The sequence below is a fragment of the Protomyctophum bolini genome (assembly GCF_963924005.1).
Source record: "Protomyctophum bolini genome assembly, chromosome: 14".
NCBI classification, from domain to species: domain Eukaryota; kingdom Metazoa; phylum Chordata; class Actinopteri; order Myctophiformes; family Myctophidae; genus Protomyctophum; species Protomyctophum bolini.
Window position 1 is genome coordinate 30,988,349 of NC_137875.1, and position 13,778 is coordinate 31,002,126.

A 13,778-nucleotide genomic window follows, 5' to 3' on the forward strand; every position below is an offset into this window, starting at 1 on the left:
GCATATTTGGAGCCTGGGCAGGGGCCCCTGTCCAGAGCCTGGGCAGGGGCCCCTGTCCAGAGCACGGGCAGAAGCCTTTTGTGGCGGTTCTGGACAATGTGGGTCCGTTAGATTGAGGACGTTATTAGGTCAGTGTCGTGATCTTCATAGATGGCCATATATGGTATTATGGTGGTGTGGCGTGTCACGAGGCGTGATGTCACAAGGCGTGACCATATATGGAGGCGTGATTTCACGAGGTGTGACCATATATGGAGGCGTGATGTCACGAGGCGTGACCATATAGGGAGGTGTGATGTCACGAGGTGTGACATCACGAGGTGTGACGAAACTGCAGGTTTTCATAGTAAACATATTAAATCCGAACTGCTCCAGCGCCTTCTTCTTCTATAACTTTTGCTATATGTTTGCATGTCATAATAGGTGAATATTTGGCGATATGCTAACATTTGTGTAGAGGGGAAAAAGGAAAGGGCCTTGCGGTCAACAAAGTAGGGCTTCATTGGTGAAGTGGATACATCTTAAATGTATGTTGGAGAGGACAGTACTACCGGTAAATAAATGTAAAGATGTTACGTTTGGGAAAACCAGTCCTCTTTTTCAGATCCCAGATAATATAATTGACATCCCCTTATAGACTGTGACCTTGTTGACAGGAGAGCCAAAGGGCTAGGCAGCGGATGAGAATGACCAGGGAAGAGGAAGACATTCATCAAATATTAAGCAGTGGTCTCAGCAGAACAAGGGGCTAATAATTGTTTAAGTGCAGCTTTTTAGTCCTTCCTCCTCTCCGCCTTGATTTATTTATTAACCTCTGTTGCTTGTTGAGGGGGGCAAAGTCTCCTAACACATTCCCAAAATTGACAGAAACTACATAAACTGTGTGTGTGTGTGTGTGTGTGCGTGTGTGTGTGTGTGTGTGTGTGTGTGTGTGTGTGTGTGTGTGTGTGTGTGTGTGTGTGTGTGTGTGTGTGTGTGTGTGTGTGTGTGTGTGTGTGTGTGTGAACAGTGTTACATACTGTGTGTGTACAGTATAGTGTACTACATGTACTACGTGTACTACTATAGGTGTACTACGTGTATGTACGGTACTTATGTTAGGTGGGGCAGGGGTAACGTTCCTATACTACTGGGCGGCTGTGTCCAATGATCCGTGGGTCGGCGTTTCGAATCCCGGCTTCTCCTGTCCACATGTCGAAGGGCAAGACACTGAACCCCACATTGCCTCCAGTGGTTGCCACCATTGGTGTGTGACTGTGGGAATGTTCGCCGCTTCACCTCCCAATGTATGAATGAATGGACCATTGTAAAGCGCTTTGAGTAGGCACGTAAGTGCATAGAGAAGCGCTATAAAAATGCAATCCATTATTATCATTACTCCTACCATGGAGACTGAGGTTCGAATCCTGATGCTGCATTAGTGACTCCTACTGGTTAGTCAGGGCGCCTGCTGGCCTGGTACTAGGTCCAGGAGGAGTGATGGTATGTTTTGCAGACATTATGCCCTCCTGGTGAAATGCAGTGGCAATTAACCCCAGTGTTTTGGAAGAGACATGTGGTTGTCTACACAGTCCCCAGACCAAACAGTAGGTGTGGGATAGTATACACATATGGGACAGACATGGTATAAGGACAGAAAATTGGGGAGATAAATAATAATAATTAAATAACTTTTTAGGTTACAATATTACTTTCTGAGCCAATATTTTGAATGAAACACAAAATGACTGGGAATGATACAAAATGGAGTAGGTTAAGAATAGAGAATAGAATAGAGAAGGCCACAATAATGTTGTTATTAAAATGCAATTCTATCAGACACATTTCTATGATGAACAAAATGACACCTATATCACCATAACATAATGTTATTCATAAGGGAGGTGATGTATTTGAATTGGATTGTACTTTGCTGTGAGGTGCCCCAACAACTGACTACAAGCAAAAAATTACCACACTAGATGCAAACACTTGACATTGACTTGTAAACCTACAAAATTATTTTCATGTAATTACTTTAATTATATGTTTTTAGAAATGTGACTGTCCTATGCAGTTGTTTTTTGCATACAGAAATAATCTCCCAAATGTAAAGCTGTGTTTATGTGACATTACAAGTGTTACCATCAGCCCTAGGACTAGGTAGGTGGCTCCCTACTTAGTCCAGACAAACTGTCACAACACAGAAGTGTGACCTTATTATCTATAGTCATTTTCACTCATGGAGACCTCAGTATGCATAACTGGCAAACACAGTAGCATAATAGGCAATAACATTGGAATCCCATTTAGACCAGGGCCGATTCGAAAAACGGACCTAAGTTTTCTGGAGAAAAAAAGAGTTTTCCAAAAATTCTAAACAAATAATGTTGCTATATACTGTATCATCAACAGCTAATGTGACACAGAGGTGTTCCCATCTTGAAAGGTGTAACAACGTATAGTTGTTCCAGGTCTAAATGTGTTTATAAACTAAAATGTAAATTGTGCAGAACATTTAAGAATGTGATTGATGTTTCCTAATATCAATAGGCTTTGGCCTCAATTCAGGAGATTTGAATAAAATATGATTTTACCGCCACAACACGACATTTGTTGTAATGCATGCATGGCGTTTGCTACAGATAGTAATCCAGAATCAATATTCAGAAAGACTTCTTCTAATGTCTACTTAAACTTCCCATAGGGAATGCTGACAGTACAACTGTATCCTGATGGTAAAACCTGATACATCCATTATCCATCCATCCATATTAAGTACATTACCTGTATATAGAGTATACATACATTTCCATGTCTATACATACATCACTGCCAAAACGGTTACTTTTCAGGAAATGGGAAAAAGGTGAACTTCCAATGCAGTTATTATTTCAGGGTGTTGTTAATACTTTTCATAGGTTAAATATAAAAGCCACAACAGACATAACCACTTTCAACCTGGAATTTAGGCATGTTGTTACATGTGAACATTTTCAAACATTTTGGCTACAGTTTCACGCAAAGTATAGTATAGTATTATGATCTACTTAACAGCGACGATATGCATTTTCCCATCTGCTGTCCATCCATCTGTGTGGTATCATCCCTAAGGTGACTATATGTAGTCATGTATTACTTTGATGATGTAGGACTCGGAGCTGTCATTTCTCGTACTGTTACTATGCTCGCCTGAAACCCGATCTCCTGTTGTTTGTTGTCTTCTATTTGGTAGGCTACTGCCATTATAAGCAGCAATCACCGCTAAAATGTTGCAAGTATGAATCAATAGCTGACATCCTGCCAGCCAGCCAGGGAGAGACAGCAGACAGATGAAGTAAAGCCAGGTTAAGGGAGTATAATCTGGGCCAGTAGCAGAACAGAGCAGCAACCTTAGGTTGCACACTTCACAAGGATAAACAGTGTGTGTGTGTGTGTGTGTGTGTGTGTGTGTGTGTGTGTGTGTGTGTGTGTGTGTGTGTGTGTGTGTGTGTGTGTGACACTATTATGACCTTATATAGTGACCTTATATAGTGTTAAGTTAACACACACACACACACACACACACACACACACACACACACACACACACACACACGCGTTAACTTAACACTATATAAGGTCATAATAGTGCAGACAAAACAAATCATCTATCCCTCTGCTGCAACAGCCTACAGCTAGTCTATCCGTCCTGTTTTGTCAGATATGCCACACTGCAATCAGTCATATTATTACTGCTGTGGAGATTCAACATGGGCATTGATTTTAAAGCATACTGCAAGCGCCATTGGTTTTTATGATGATGATGATTATGATGATAGCTATACTTTGGCACCCATCCAGCCGTTTCCCTCTGGTAAATGTTTGTACTGTTCGTGATCGCTGCTCAAAGGTTCAAAGGTTCTTTTTGGTGCATTTAAGTTGACACATTTATGCTGTCTTTGAGTTAACAGCACTCGATACAAGTCACTGGTAACCGTTTTCTTTTGGTCGAACATATGCAAGCAGGACATATACATTTAACACAGTCAAAACAAGATTGACCAGATGATAATCCAATTATATGTTTCCTATATCTGTAGACTGTTAAAACATGAAGATATTTGCCTCACTGACTAACTATGTATGTACAATACCTGGCATGTAGTATGGAACTATGGATATTTACACAGTTGCTACATACACCTGTCAAACCGTAAACGTGATGCTCTATCAGGTGAAAGTTTCATCGCAAAAGGAAATGTATTTGGAATTGTCAGCGCGTTTTGTTTGATTTAAAGGAGGACAACTGAACGAGAGTGGAAATGCTTTAGAGACACTTTTCACAGTAGCCATGTTGACCCCCCCCCCCATCATTACACCATGTATCTTTCCTCTCATGCACTCTAACTAGAGGCAATCACCTTTGTGTCAGTATTATAACAAACCTGTCCCATGTAAACAGATATTCTTGTGCACAATTATGAATCACTTTGGTTGAATAATCATATGCAAATATGGACATCCACTGTGACATTCCATTGCCTCTGCCCTGCTCAAACACGCATGGCCAGTTGGCCACACACACACACACACACACACACACGCACACACACACACACACACACACACACACACACACACACACACACACACACACACACACACACGTACGTATTCACATATGCATACAAACTGACAGATGCTGCTTTGACTTGTAAACGTTTCTCTCAAGAATATGCATTTGTGCAGACCACAACACACACACACACACACACACACACACACACACACACACACACACACACACACACACACACACACTTCCCAGAGGTCAAGGGAAATAGTTAATTTCTGTAAAGCCAAATTGTTAGACTAAAACACTAAATAACTGTAAAATGTATGCTTAATTATGCATGAAAGTCAATGGCTTCCAAGCATCCATCCATCCATCCATCCAGCCAATTTCAATTTATCTTGTATTCTAAAACCCGATTCAAAACAACCTGTGTGTGTGTGTGTGTGTGTGTGTGTGTGTGTGTGTGTGTGTGTGTGTGTGTGTGTGTGTGTGTGTGTGTGTGTGTGTGTGTGTGTGTGTGTGTGTGTGTGTGTGTGTGTGTGTGTGTGAGTGTGTGATACATGTATTACTGAGGAAGATCCCATTATATTTGTCACTGTCTAGATAAATGTTGGAGCATCAAACTAAAGTTGCAGGTTGTCTTTATTATTATATTTGTATTATTATTATGGACTGTATATTATGTTGATTGATTGGATTCCAATCAATTGGCATACATAATACAGTCCAGAATAATAATAATAATAATAATAATGTATTTTCTCTTAGTCATTCCCCGGATGCTCATGTGCCTTAATGTAGCCTAACTGTGGGCAGATTTACAAAACCCATAAATGCCTTCAAGTTAAGTAGGCTCGTCGCCGCCGCTCCATAACCACTGCAAGTATATCTTTAAAAACAATTGTGATCAGCTAAACCAGAACTTGTATTATACTGCATGAAAACGGTGATATTAAAGGCTTCATTAACCGTTATCTAGACAGTTACGACTACTACTACTACTACTACTACTAAGTACTTAAGTACTGTATAATATAGACAGTACTATATCAAATGTGTGCAATATTTTTGTTTCTTTTGTTGTTATGAAACTACAGTAGATGAAAACTAGACAAACCAGATCCAGGCTGTAATTTTACAACCAGAGATTAATTATCTTGATAAATAAAAACTCATTCAAATGATCTGTACCAACCAAATACAAGCTTGGCAAAAGAACATGCATAATAAGCTGTTAATTTGCAATGGTTAAAGGCGATGTGACACACAAAATGCAAGCAGGACTTTCATATTATAGTATTTAAAGCACGGTTTCATTTTCAGATTGGCCTTGACACAATTTTACTCAGTTTACAATTTAGGCTCCTATCCAATGCGATTTACAATGTATGAGGAGACAGACTAAGCGGCATGTACCCTATTCTGATTGATAGCACAGTAAAGATGTGTATGCTTTCAATGTCTAGCTACTGTAACCACAGCACAACACAGAGCCAGTTAGATAGATGCACATACAGTACGGGTAGCTACTGCACCCACAAGGAAAGAGGGAAGCAAGTGTAAATATTGTCTCTGTCACGTCTGTGTTGTAGCTTCTGATAACATAGAACCACAAATACTGACTGCGACAGAGAGAGAGAGAGAGAGAGAGAGAGACAGAGAGATCGAGAGATCGAGAGAAAGAGAGAAAGAGAGAGAACATGTTATGAAGGAGACACTCACCAGCATGTTCCATGGCTGGACCCAGAGAAAACTGTCAGCAATGTGAGCTGATCCGTCCCTTTTCCCGACACTCTCCCTCCCTCCCCACCTTCTCACTGTCTCGTCACTCTCCCTCTCTCTTGCTCATTTCCCTCCCTCTTGTACAGTCTCTCCTCATCGTCGTCTCCCTCCCTCCCTCTGTTTCACACCATCCCTCTCATCTCACCCCATCTCACCATCTATACACACTTATCCCCTGTGCAACCATCTTTCCATTAAAAGTTAATATTTGTTTCCACCTCTCTATCTCTCTCTCTCTCTCTCTCTCTCTCTCTCTCTCTCCCCCTCTTGGCTCTCATTTGCCCCTCCTGCTCCTAACTTCTCTGTTCGTGACGTAGGTGGGTCAATCATCTGCCTCACAGGGACCAACTAGGCAGAGGAGAGAAGAGATATACGTAGATGGGGAGTCAGAGTGAAGGAGGGAGAGATGGATAGCGACAAAGAGGGAAAGTAAGGGCAGCAGCATGGGGTCATAACATGTCAACAACTTGTTGTCAACGTCGTCGTCGTCGTCGTCAACGTCAACAACGTCAACGTCGTCGTCGTCAACGTCAACAATGTGTAAAAATGGCAGCTATATTGATAGCAACATGTGAACATACACATACAGTACACGTACACAGATACTCACAGATAGGCAGCCAGTCAGACAGACACATCAACTGACAACACACACACAGAGACAGGTTTTGCAGCTCTCTCATTCTTTCTCTCTATTTTAGAGTAGACACAACAAATCACACCAACATGTCTCTCTGTTCCTGAGATTTGACTGGCTTGATCTTTGACCTTTTCAACCCAACTTCTTTGGGGCAGCCTACTGATCATTCTCACCAAGTTATTTAGTTCACATTCAATTTCACAGTCAGATACACAAACAGATACAGATAAGTGATTACAATACCCTGTCATGCTTCATGCTTTGCTATGTCTGCAGAGAAATAACAATCACAGATCCCTCAAGTGGTCGGAGGAGGAGCCATCCATACAAAGTGAGTCATCTATATGCTAGACAAGGCTTCATAAGTATAGCAACATTGTGCAGTGCACAATGAGTCAGAATCTGTGCTCAATGTTCTATCCGCTGTTTAGCATTAACAGACACATGGACTGTCTCTCACAAATGTAAACGAGCACAATCGCATGCACATACGTGCATGCTCACACACACACACACACACACACACACACACACACACACACACACACACACACACACACACACACACACACCTTTATACGTCCCTTTAATGCCTTTATATATTCTTACCTCATTTAACACCTAATTTGTGACACGCTGTATAGCAATAATGAGTAGAGCAGTGTCAGGTCACAGCTCAAAGGCCGTAACAAAGGGGGGTTGTTCACAATGTAGCGAATATAGCAAAAGAGAGCTTTTTAAGGCAACGTTAAAGCAAGTAAACTGTATACCGAGCAGAATGACCACACAGACTATTGCCTATTATATCTATTGACAAGTATTATTCCATTTAAATGCTACAGTAGTTCCTCTACCTCCTTCTCCCTCTAAAGGAGTTGTTAATGTTGACTCCTTAATTATAACAAGCCAGGACACCTTTCAACACTTCAACATTGCTATGTTTTATGTGTTGCAGATGGTTAGCAGGCAGAACTGGTCTGGTCAACATTATCTCTCATCCTCTTGAGGCTAAAATAGCAGGGGGAAACGTTTGTGTTGTATATGTACACAAACGGTATACGGTATGTACAGTAACTCTCTCTCTCTCTCTCTCTCTCTCTCTCTCTCTCTCTCTCTCTCTCTTTCTCTCATATGTGGATATGATAAGGGACTCCTTCCCTCTTTCAGCCACTGTCTCTCAGATCAAAGTCCAAATTCAATTTCCATCAGAAGCATCCAACCTAAACACCATTGCGGATGCAATTGTGCGAGCACTATTATTAGAAACTGTGCGACATAATGACATGGGAAAACATCCTGTCTGTATGTTGCTGAGGTGTTCACATAGAAGTAAAGGCTTATATATTAACTGCAGAGTTACTTTGACACTGGGAGGGAGGAGGGGCAGGTGTGTGGGATGGAATTAATTGGCCACAAAAGAGCCACAAAATAGATTTATTTTGTCATAATCAGATTTGTGTTTATGTGCCGAACTTGTCATGACCAACCACCATTTTAACACACTTTTCACGTTGATTCCATTTCTTTGATATAAAAGCTTTTTTCTCCCATTGGCTGGCACGTCACAAGTGCTGTGCACCTTAAACAATAATAATCAAAACCTATAATCATTGTTAGTTAACATCTACTATATGTTCTAAGATTTTTGTACAGGATCTCCTCACTGGTCAGTAAGAAGAATACATCGAGGACTCTAGTAGGAGCAGTCATTGCATTAATACCACTAGACCTTTATGTGCCCGTCGGCCACCGGCCTACTTGAGAACGATGCAACTTGGGAACCTAATAATACCCGTTGTCAACTTGTCATAGCACCCGTTTTAACTGTCTGTCTGTGTCCCACATGGAGATCTCTGTATCGGCCTGTGTGTGAAGAGGGCAAACTGATTGACTGTGAAAAGTGAACTGGTTAAGTAATCAATTGTCAGGTGTGGGGTTGCCATGGCAATCAATTGGCTGAGGCAGAGGCTGGAAATTGCAAAGGTGAGGGGACTTGGTCTCATTAGGCCCACTGGCAGAGCCTGACCAGAGCCTTTTGTAGTGATTCTGGACAACCGTGGGTCCGACCGACTTGATACTGGGCACTGCACTCCCTGCGGGGGTATGGAACGAATGTGGGGCGGTGGGGCTAACGGTTCTCGAGTTACGTGCATTACAACCGTACACACGCACGCACACACACGCATGCATACAGAGATGTGGCGCATTTATAGTTAGATTCTTCACATTCTTAAACATAATTTGCTTTTGACTTTGCTTCTGTTCCATTGCAAACACTGTCACTTACTGTATATTGGCTATGCAGCACAAACGTTAAGCAGCGCTCTGCCAATAAGTTAAGTCAAGGAGTCGGGTTGGCCAATCATCTGTGCGTGCGTGTGTGTGCGCTTCTTGGTTATTCCATTCATCTAAAAAGCAATGGATAGACTCATTATCAGAATATAATCGATAGTTGCAGCTGCTGCTCTACTTTAATTTGCCTCCTCGCCCACTGTTGTTCATTCCCATGGCCTTCTTCTCTCAACGTGTCTTCTCATGTCTTTTCTCCATTTGTTTCTTTTTCCATCCTGTCCTCTCTTCTCATTCGTTCTCTCCTTCTCCTCCTCCTCTTCTTGCCTCTCTCCTCTGCCTATGTAATTACATGACTAATATAGCAGTTGTTGTCAGGAGGACAACAACGGAGCATAGCTATGGACATTGAAGAGTCAAGACCATGAACCTACACATTATCCCAAACACACATTGCACAAGCTGAACTGAACCTGAAGTTCAGTAACTGTTGTTAGAAACTGTTGAACTGTTGAACTTGAATCAGTAGGCCTACATGAATTTGAATATCTGGGACTATGGGAATTATAATTAACCCATGATTCTCTTTTAAAATCAAAGTAAAAGTTGTGAATATGGTGACAAATCCAATTTGGCTATTACGTTTTATTAGTATGACCACACACACGCAGCAATATTGTCTATGAAAGTCATGATTGTCTCTCATATTACATTCTTTTTGAGCAACCTACAATATCGATACATAACCAGCCCTGAAGGTTCAAGGTTGTGCTTTAATGTTACATATTGTGTACAGGTACATACTGTACCGTACATATTGTGTGTGTACCAGAGAACAGGCTTGACCCCACTGTCAAGCGTCATCAAGCTCACAAGATGGATGTGGATTGGTCACGTGTGCAGAATGGACCCAAGTGCCATCCCAAGGGTAGCTATGAGATGGACACCTCCAGGGAAGAGAAAAAGAGGCAGGCCCAAAGAGACCTGGAGAAGATCTGTGGAGAAAGAGATGAAAGAACTCGGATGGACCTGGGGCCAAGTGCAGCACTGGGCAGTAGACAGACAGCATTGGCGTTCATTGGTGAAGACCTTATGTGCTATCCAGCACGAAGAGGATTACGTAAGTAAGTAAACATATTGAGTGTAGTGTCATTGGCTGTTTGCAGGCTGTATCATGTGATGTATGCGGTGATTGATGATTTGATATGCTTCTACAAACCTGTGAAATGTGCCTTTTAATGTTAATTAATTGTTTATTTTAATCTTTTAATGACTTTAGATATAGCCTACGATTCTTATGGAAACGGACCTGAGTTTCAACTGTACTTGGATTTATTTAGTTTTGAGTCTACACCAAATCTCTTTGCAAAAAATAGCCAATCTACAAGTTCATAACGTGTCGAGAATATCTGTCCACAGAGAAACGCCATTATTAGACCCTGGTTTGTGTTTACTGTAGTGTAGCCTATTGCCTATCTACCTGAATTGTCGGTGTATGCAATTCATTGAATTCAGCCATGGTCTCAGCTTTTCTGAGATAATTTGTAACTTTTTAAGTTTAATACTATAGACTAGTACTCTCTCAAAGTAAAAAACAAACACTGATTTTACTATGTGTAAATTGCAGCACCCAGCTGGATGCTCTTGCTACTGTAATAGAAGACCTCAGTGGTGCCGACAGCTTGTGCTTCATGTGAGTTGTGACTAAATCAGATCCCTAGCATTTTAGACAATTAGGATTCCAATCTCATGTCCTATCTCTTAATTACATACCATTATGGAACTGCAGTGTACAGCAAAGGCCTGAGCATTCATTTAACCCTGAGTGTACTTGTTTAAAAGATTCCTAGCTAAATTAACACAACTGGATGGTGTGTGTGTGTGTGTGTGTGTGTGTGTGTGTGTGTGTGTGTGTGTGTGTGTGTGTGTGTGTGTGTGTGTGTGTGTGTGTGTGTGTGTGTGTGTGCGCGCGTGCACACACACACACACACACACACACACACACACACACACACACACACACACACACACACACACACACACTTGTGTGCATGTGTGCCAAGTGCAGGGTCTTTATATTATAATTATGGTCTGCTAGCTCCCCCTGGTGCTTTATTTATGAAATTATGTTTGCTGTTGACGACTAACTGAATTGAGCACACTGGGTTTTTTGTGTGTATTGGCACAGCGGATTGTATTTAATAAATACCCTTTGTTTAGCGTTTTTCAATTTAATTTTTTTCACAGAATCAAAGGGTTTATGGCCATGACTCACCAGGCTCCTGGATGGATTGATTCTAGGCTTAAAATTATTGATATAAATATTTTTGCTAATCTCTATGGGAAAAATGAATGGCCGATTATTCAGTGAGTCCAGAAAACCACGTACAGGAGCAGGAGCCCCTGTACGCATGTATGTACGCATCCTGAATGCATGTATATAGACAATATTTTAGGCCAATAAAAAAATATTATTTACCAAATTTCCCACTTTAAACAAAAGAAGCCTGTCGGCTGCCGGACTATATCACTGTTAGGTGAAAAGCCTGGCTGGTGACTCCATGCGTATCTGAGGCCTGCTGTCAGCAGGGCACAGGTCAATGACAGGGACTGCAGTGCAGTACATGATATTTTGATGACTAAATTGGGTAGAAAATTGCTAAAGAAATTTCAAATATAAAAACACAGGTCTTTGATTTTAAGCGCTCGCTAAAACCGACCATTCAGGGCTGGTGAAATACTGTAATGACTAGGACCAGCAACATGATATGCTATCCAACTTAAAATCTAGAGTAAACCACTACACTGCCATTTCCCGTCATTACAATATGAACACAGAGAGATTGCTGTTGCAATTAAAGATAAACATAGAGCTGGGAACCGCTCAGACAATTAAGAGTGGGAAGTTTGGGAACACTTTTCATTTTTGCATATTGCTATGAGACATATGTCAGCATGTGGACTTATGGAAGAACAGATAGATTCTATCAGTAAGACTTTGACGTGATTCTGACAGTGGTGTTGAGGGGATACACAGCAGGGTGAGAGAGACAATTGAATTGACAAAAGCACTGGGAGAGAAAAGGGTCCAGGGGATCTTAGTATAATCTGATTGACAGGAGGAATTGACTTTAAAGAAACACGTTTTTGTTTCTGAACAAATCATTTTTCTAATATTCTAGCCCACAAAATAAATCAGGACTGATGCGGTCCGAAAATTGAAGCATTGTCCTTGGGCTAGAATATTAGAAAAATGAACCAATATTTGATATTTGTTCAGAAAAGAACATCAAAAAACAGAAAAAAAGTGTTTCTTTAAAGTCAATTCCGATCGCCTGACCGAAAAGCTGGTTATGGTGGTTTCAATCACTAAGATGTACAGTAGCCAGTAGCCTAGTTCAGGTTTTAGGTATAGGTACAGTGATGGTGTGACATTGCTGAAGGAAGTGACACCCACTCTGTGGTTTACACAGTATATATGTCCTAGTTTTCTCAGCAGCAAATAAACCATAAACCTTTATGTATTAGATGAAATATAATAGGCAATAGCTTACCTGACTGTGCACGTCGGAGTCTGCAGAGGATTCTGGAGCGGAAACCAGATGAGTCACTGTGGGATCGAACCCTTGGATGTGGCCACACCAGAGGGAAATGCCTCAATTCAGGATAACTATCCACCTCCTCCTCATCCATCGCGGCTTTTGTCTGTAGATACTGTACTACAGTATGTGTGTCGTGACTCGTTATGAGGAGGTGGAACTGTGGTAAAAAGTTGAACAGAAGTCACTCACTGCACCTCCCCTTTTTACTTCCGTTGGTCTCTAGATAGAATTTTGTTGTGGGTTGATGCATTTGTTGTGATATAAACAGATGTGTGCCACACAGTGGGGCTACTGGTCTGTGCAAGGAACAAATTCATACTATCTATGATGTTGAAATGTAACTGTAGACCTTTTAAAGATTTCATCTCACATTATTTTGATCATGGATAAAGTATCTATTGAATTTCTGTTTCATGTAGCCTGGACATTTTGCACCTACATGAGTAGGGCTACTGCCTACAGATTTGTGAGAGGCCTCAGTCTAAACAACAAACAAATAACCACCGATAGGGGGCACCACAGATGCTACAAATGTCACTGTTTGTTGCAGAAATGTGATGACAATTTGACATTCCCACAGATTTGCCTGGCTGTACTTGCACATACTGCTGGTATGGTCAGCCACTTTTCAGCTGTGTAGCCTATGTCTCATGATCCTAAATGTGTCAGTTTCATGTTCAAATTGACATGTGTAGCCAACTAGCCATAATAACAATGACATTACGGAGCATAGTTACTCCCTCTTGTGAAGGACTTGCAAAGGAATGTTGGGCAGGGAACACTTACAACACTTTCATTTGAAATTGCAATGTTATTTCAAATTGCAAACATATTTCACTCAAGGAATTAACAATCAGACTATGTGTAGAGACATTTGAATAATAGAAATCAAAGAATAGAAAGACGGACAGGGAGGTAAACAATCAAT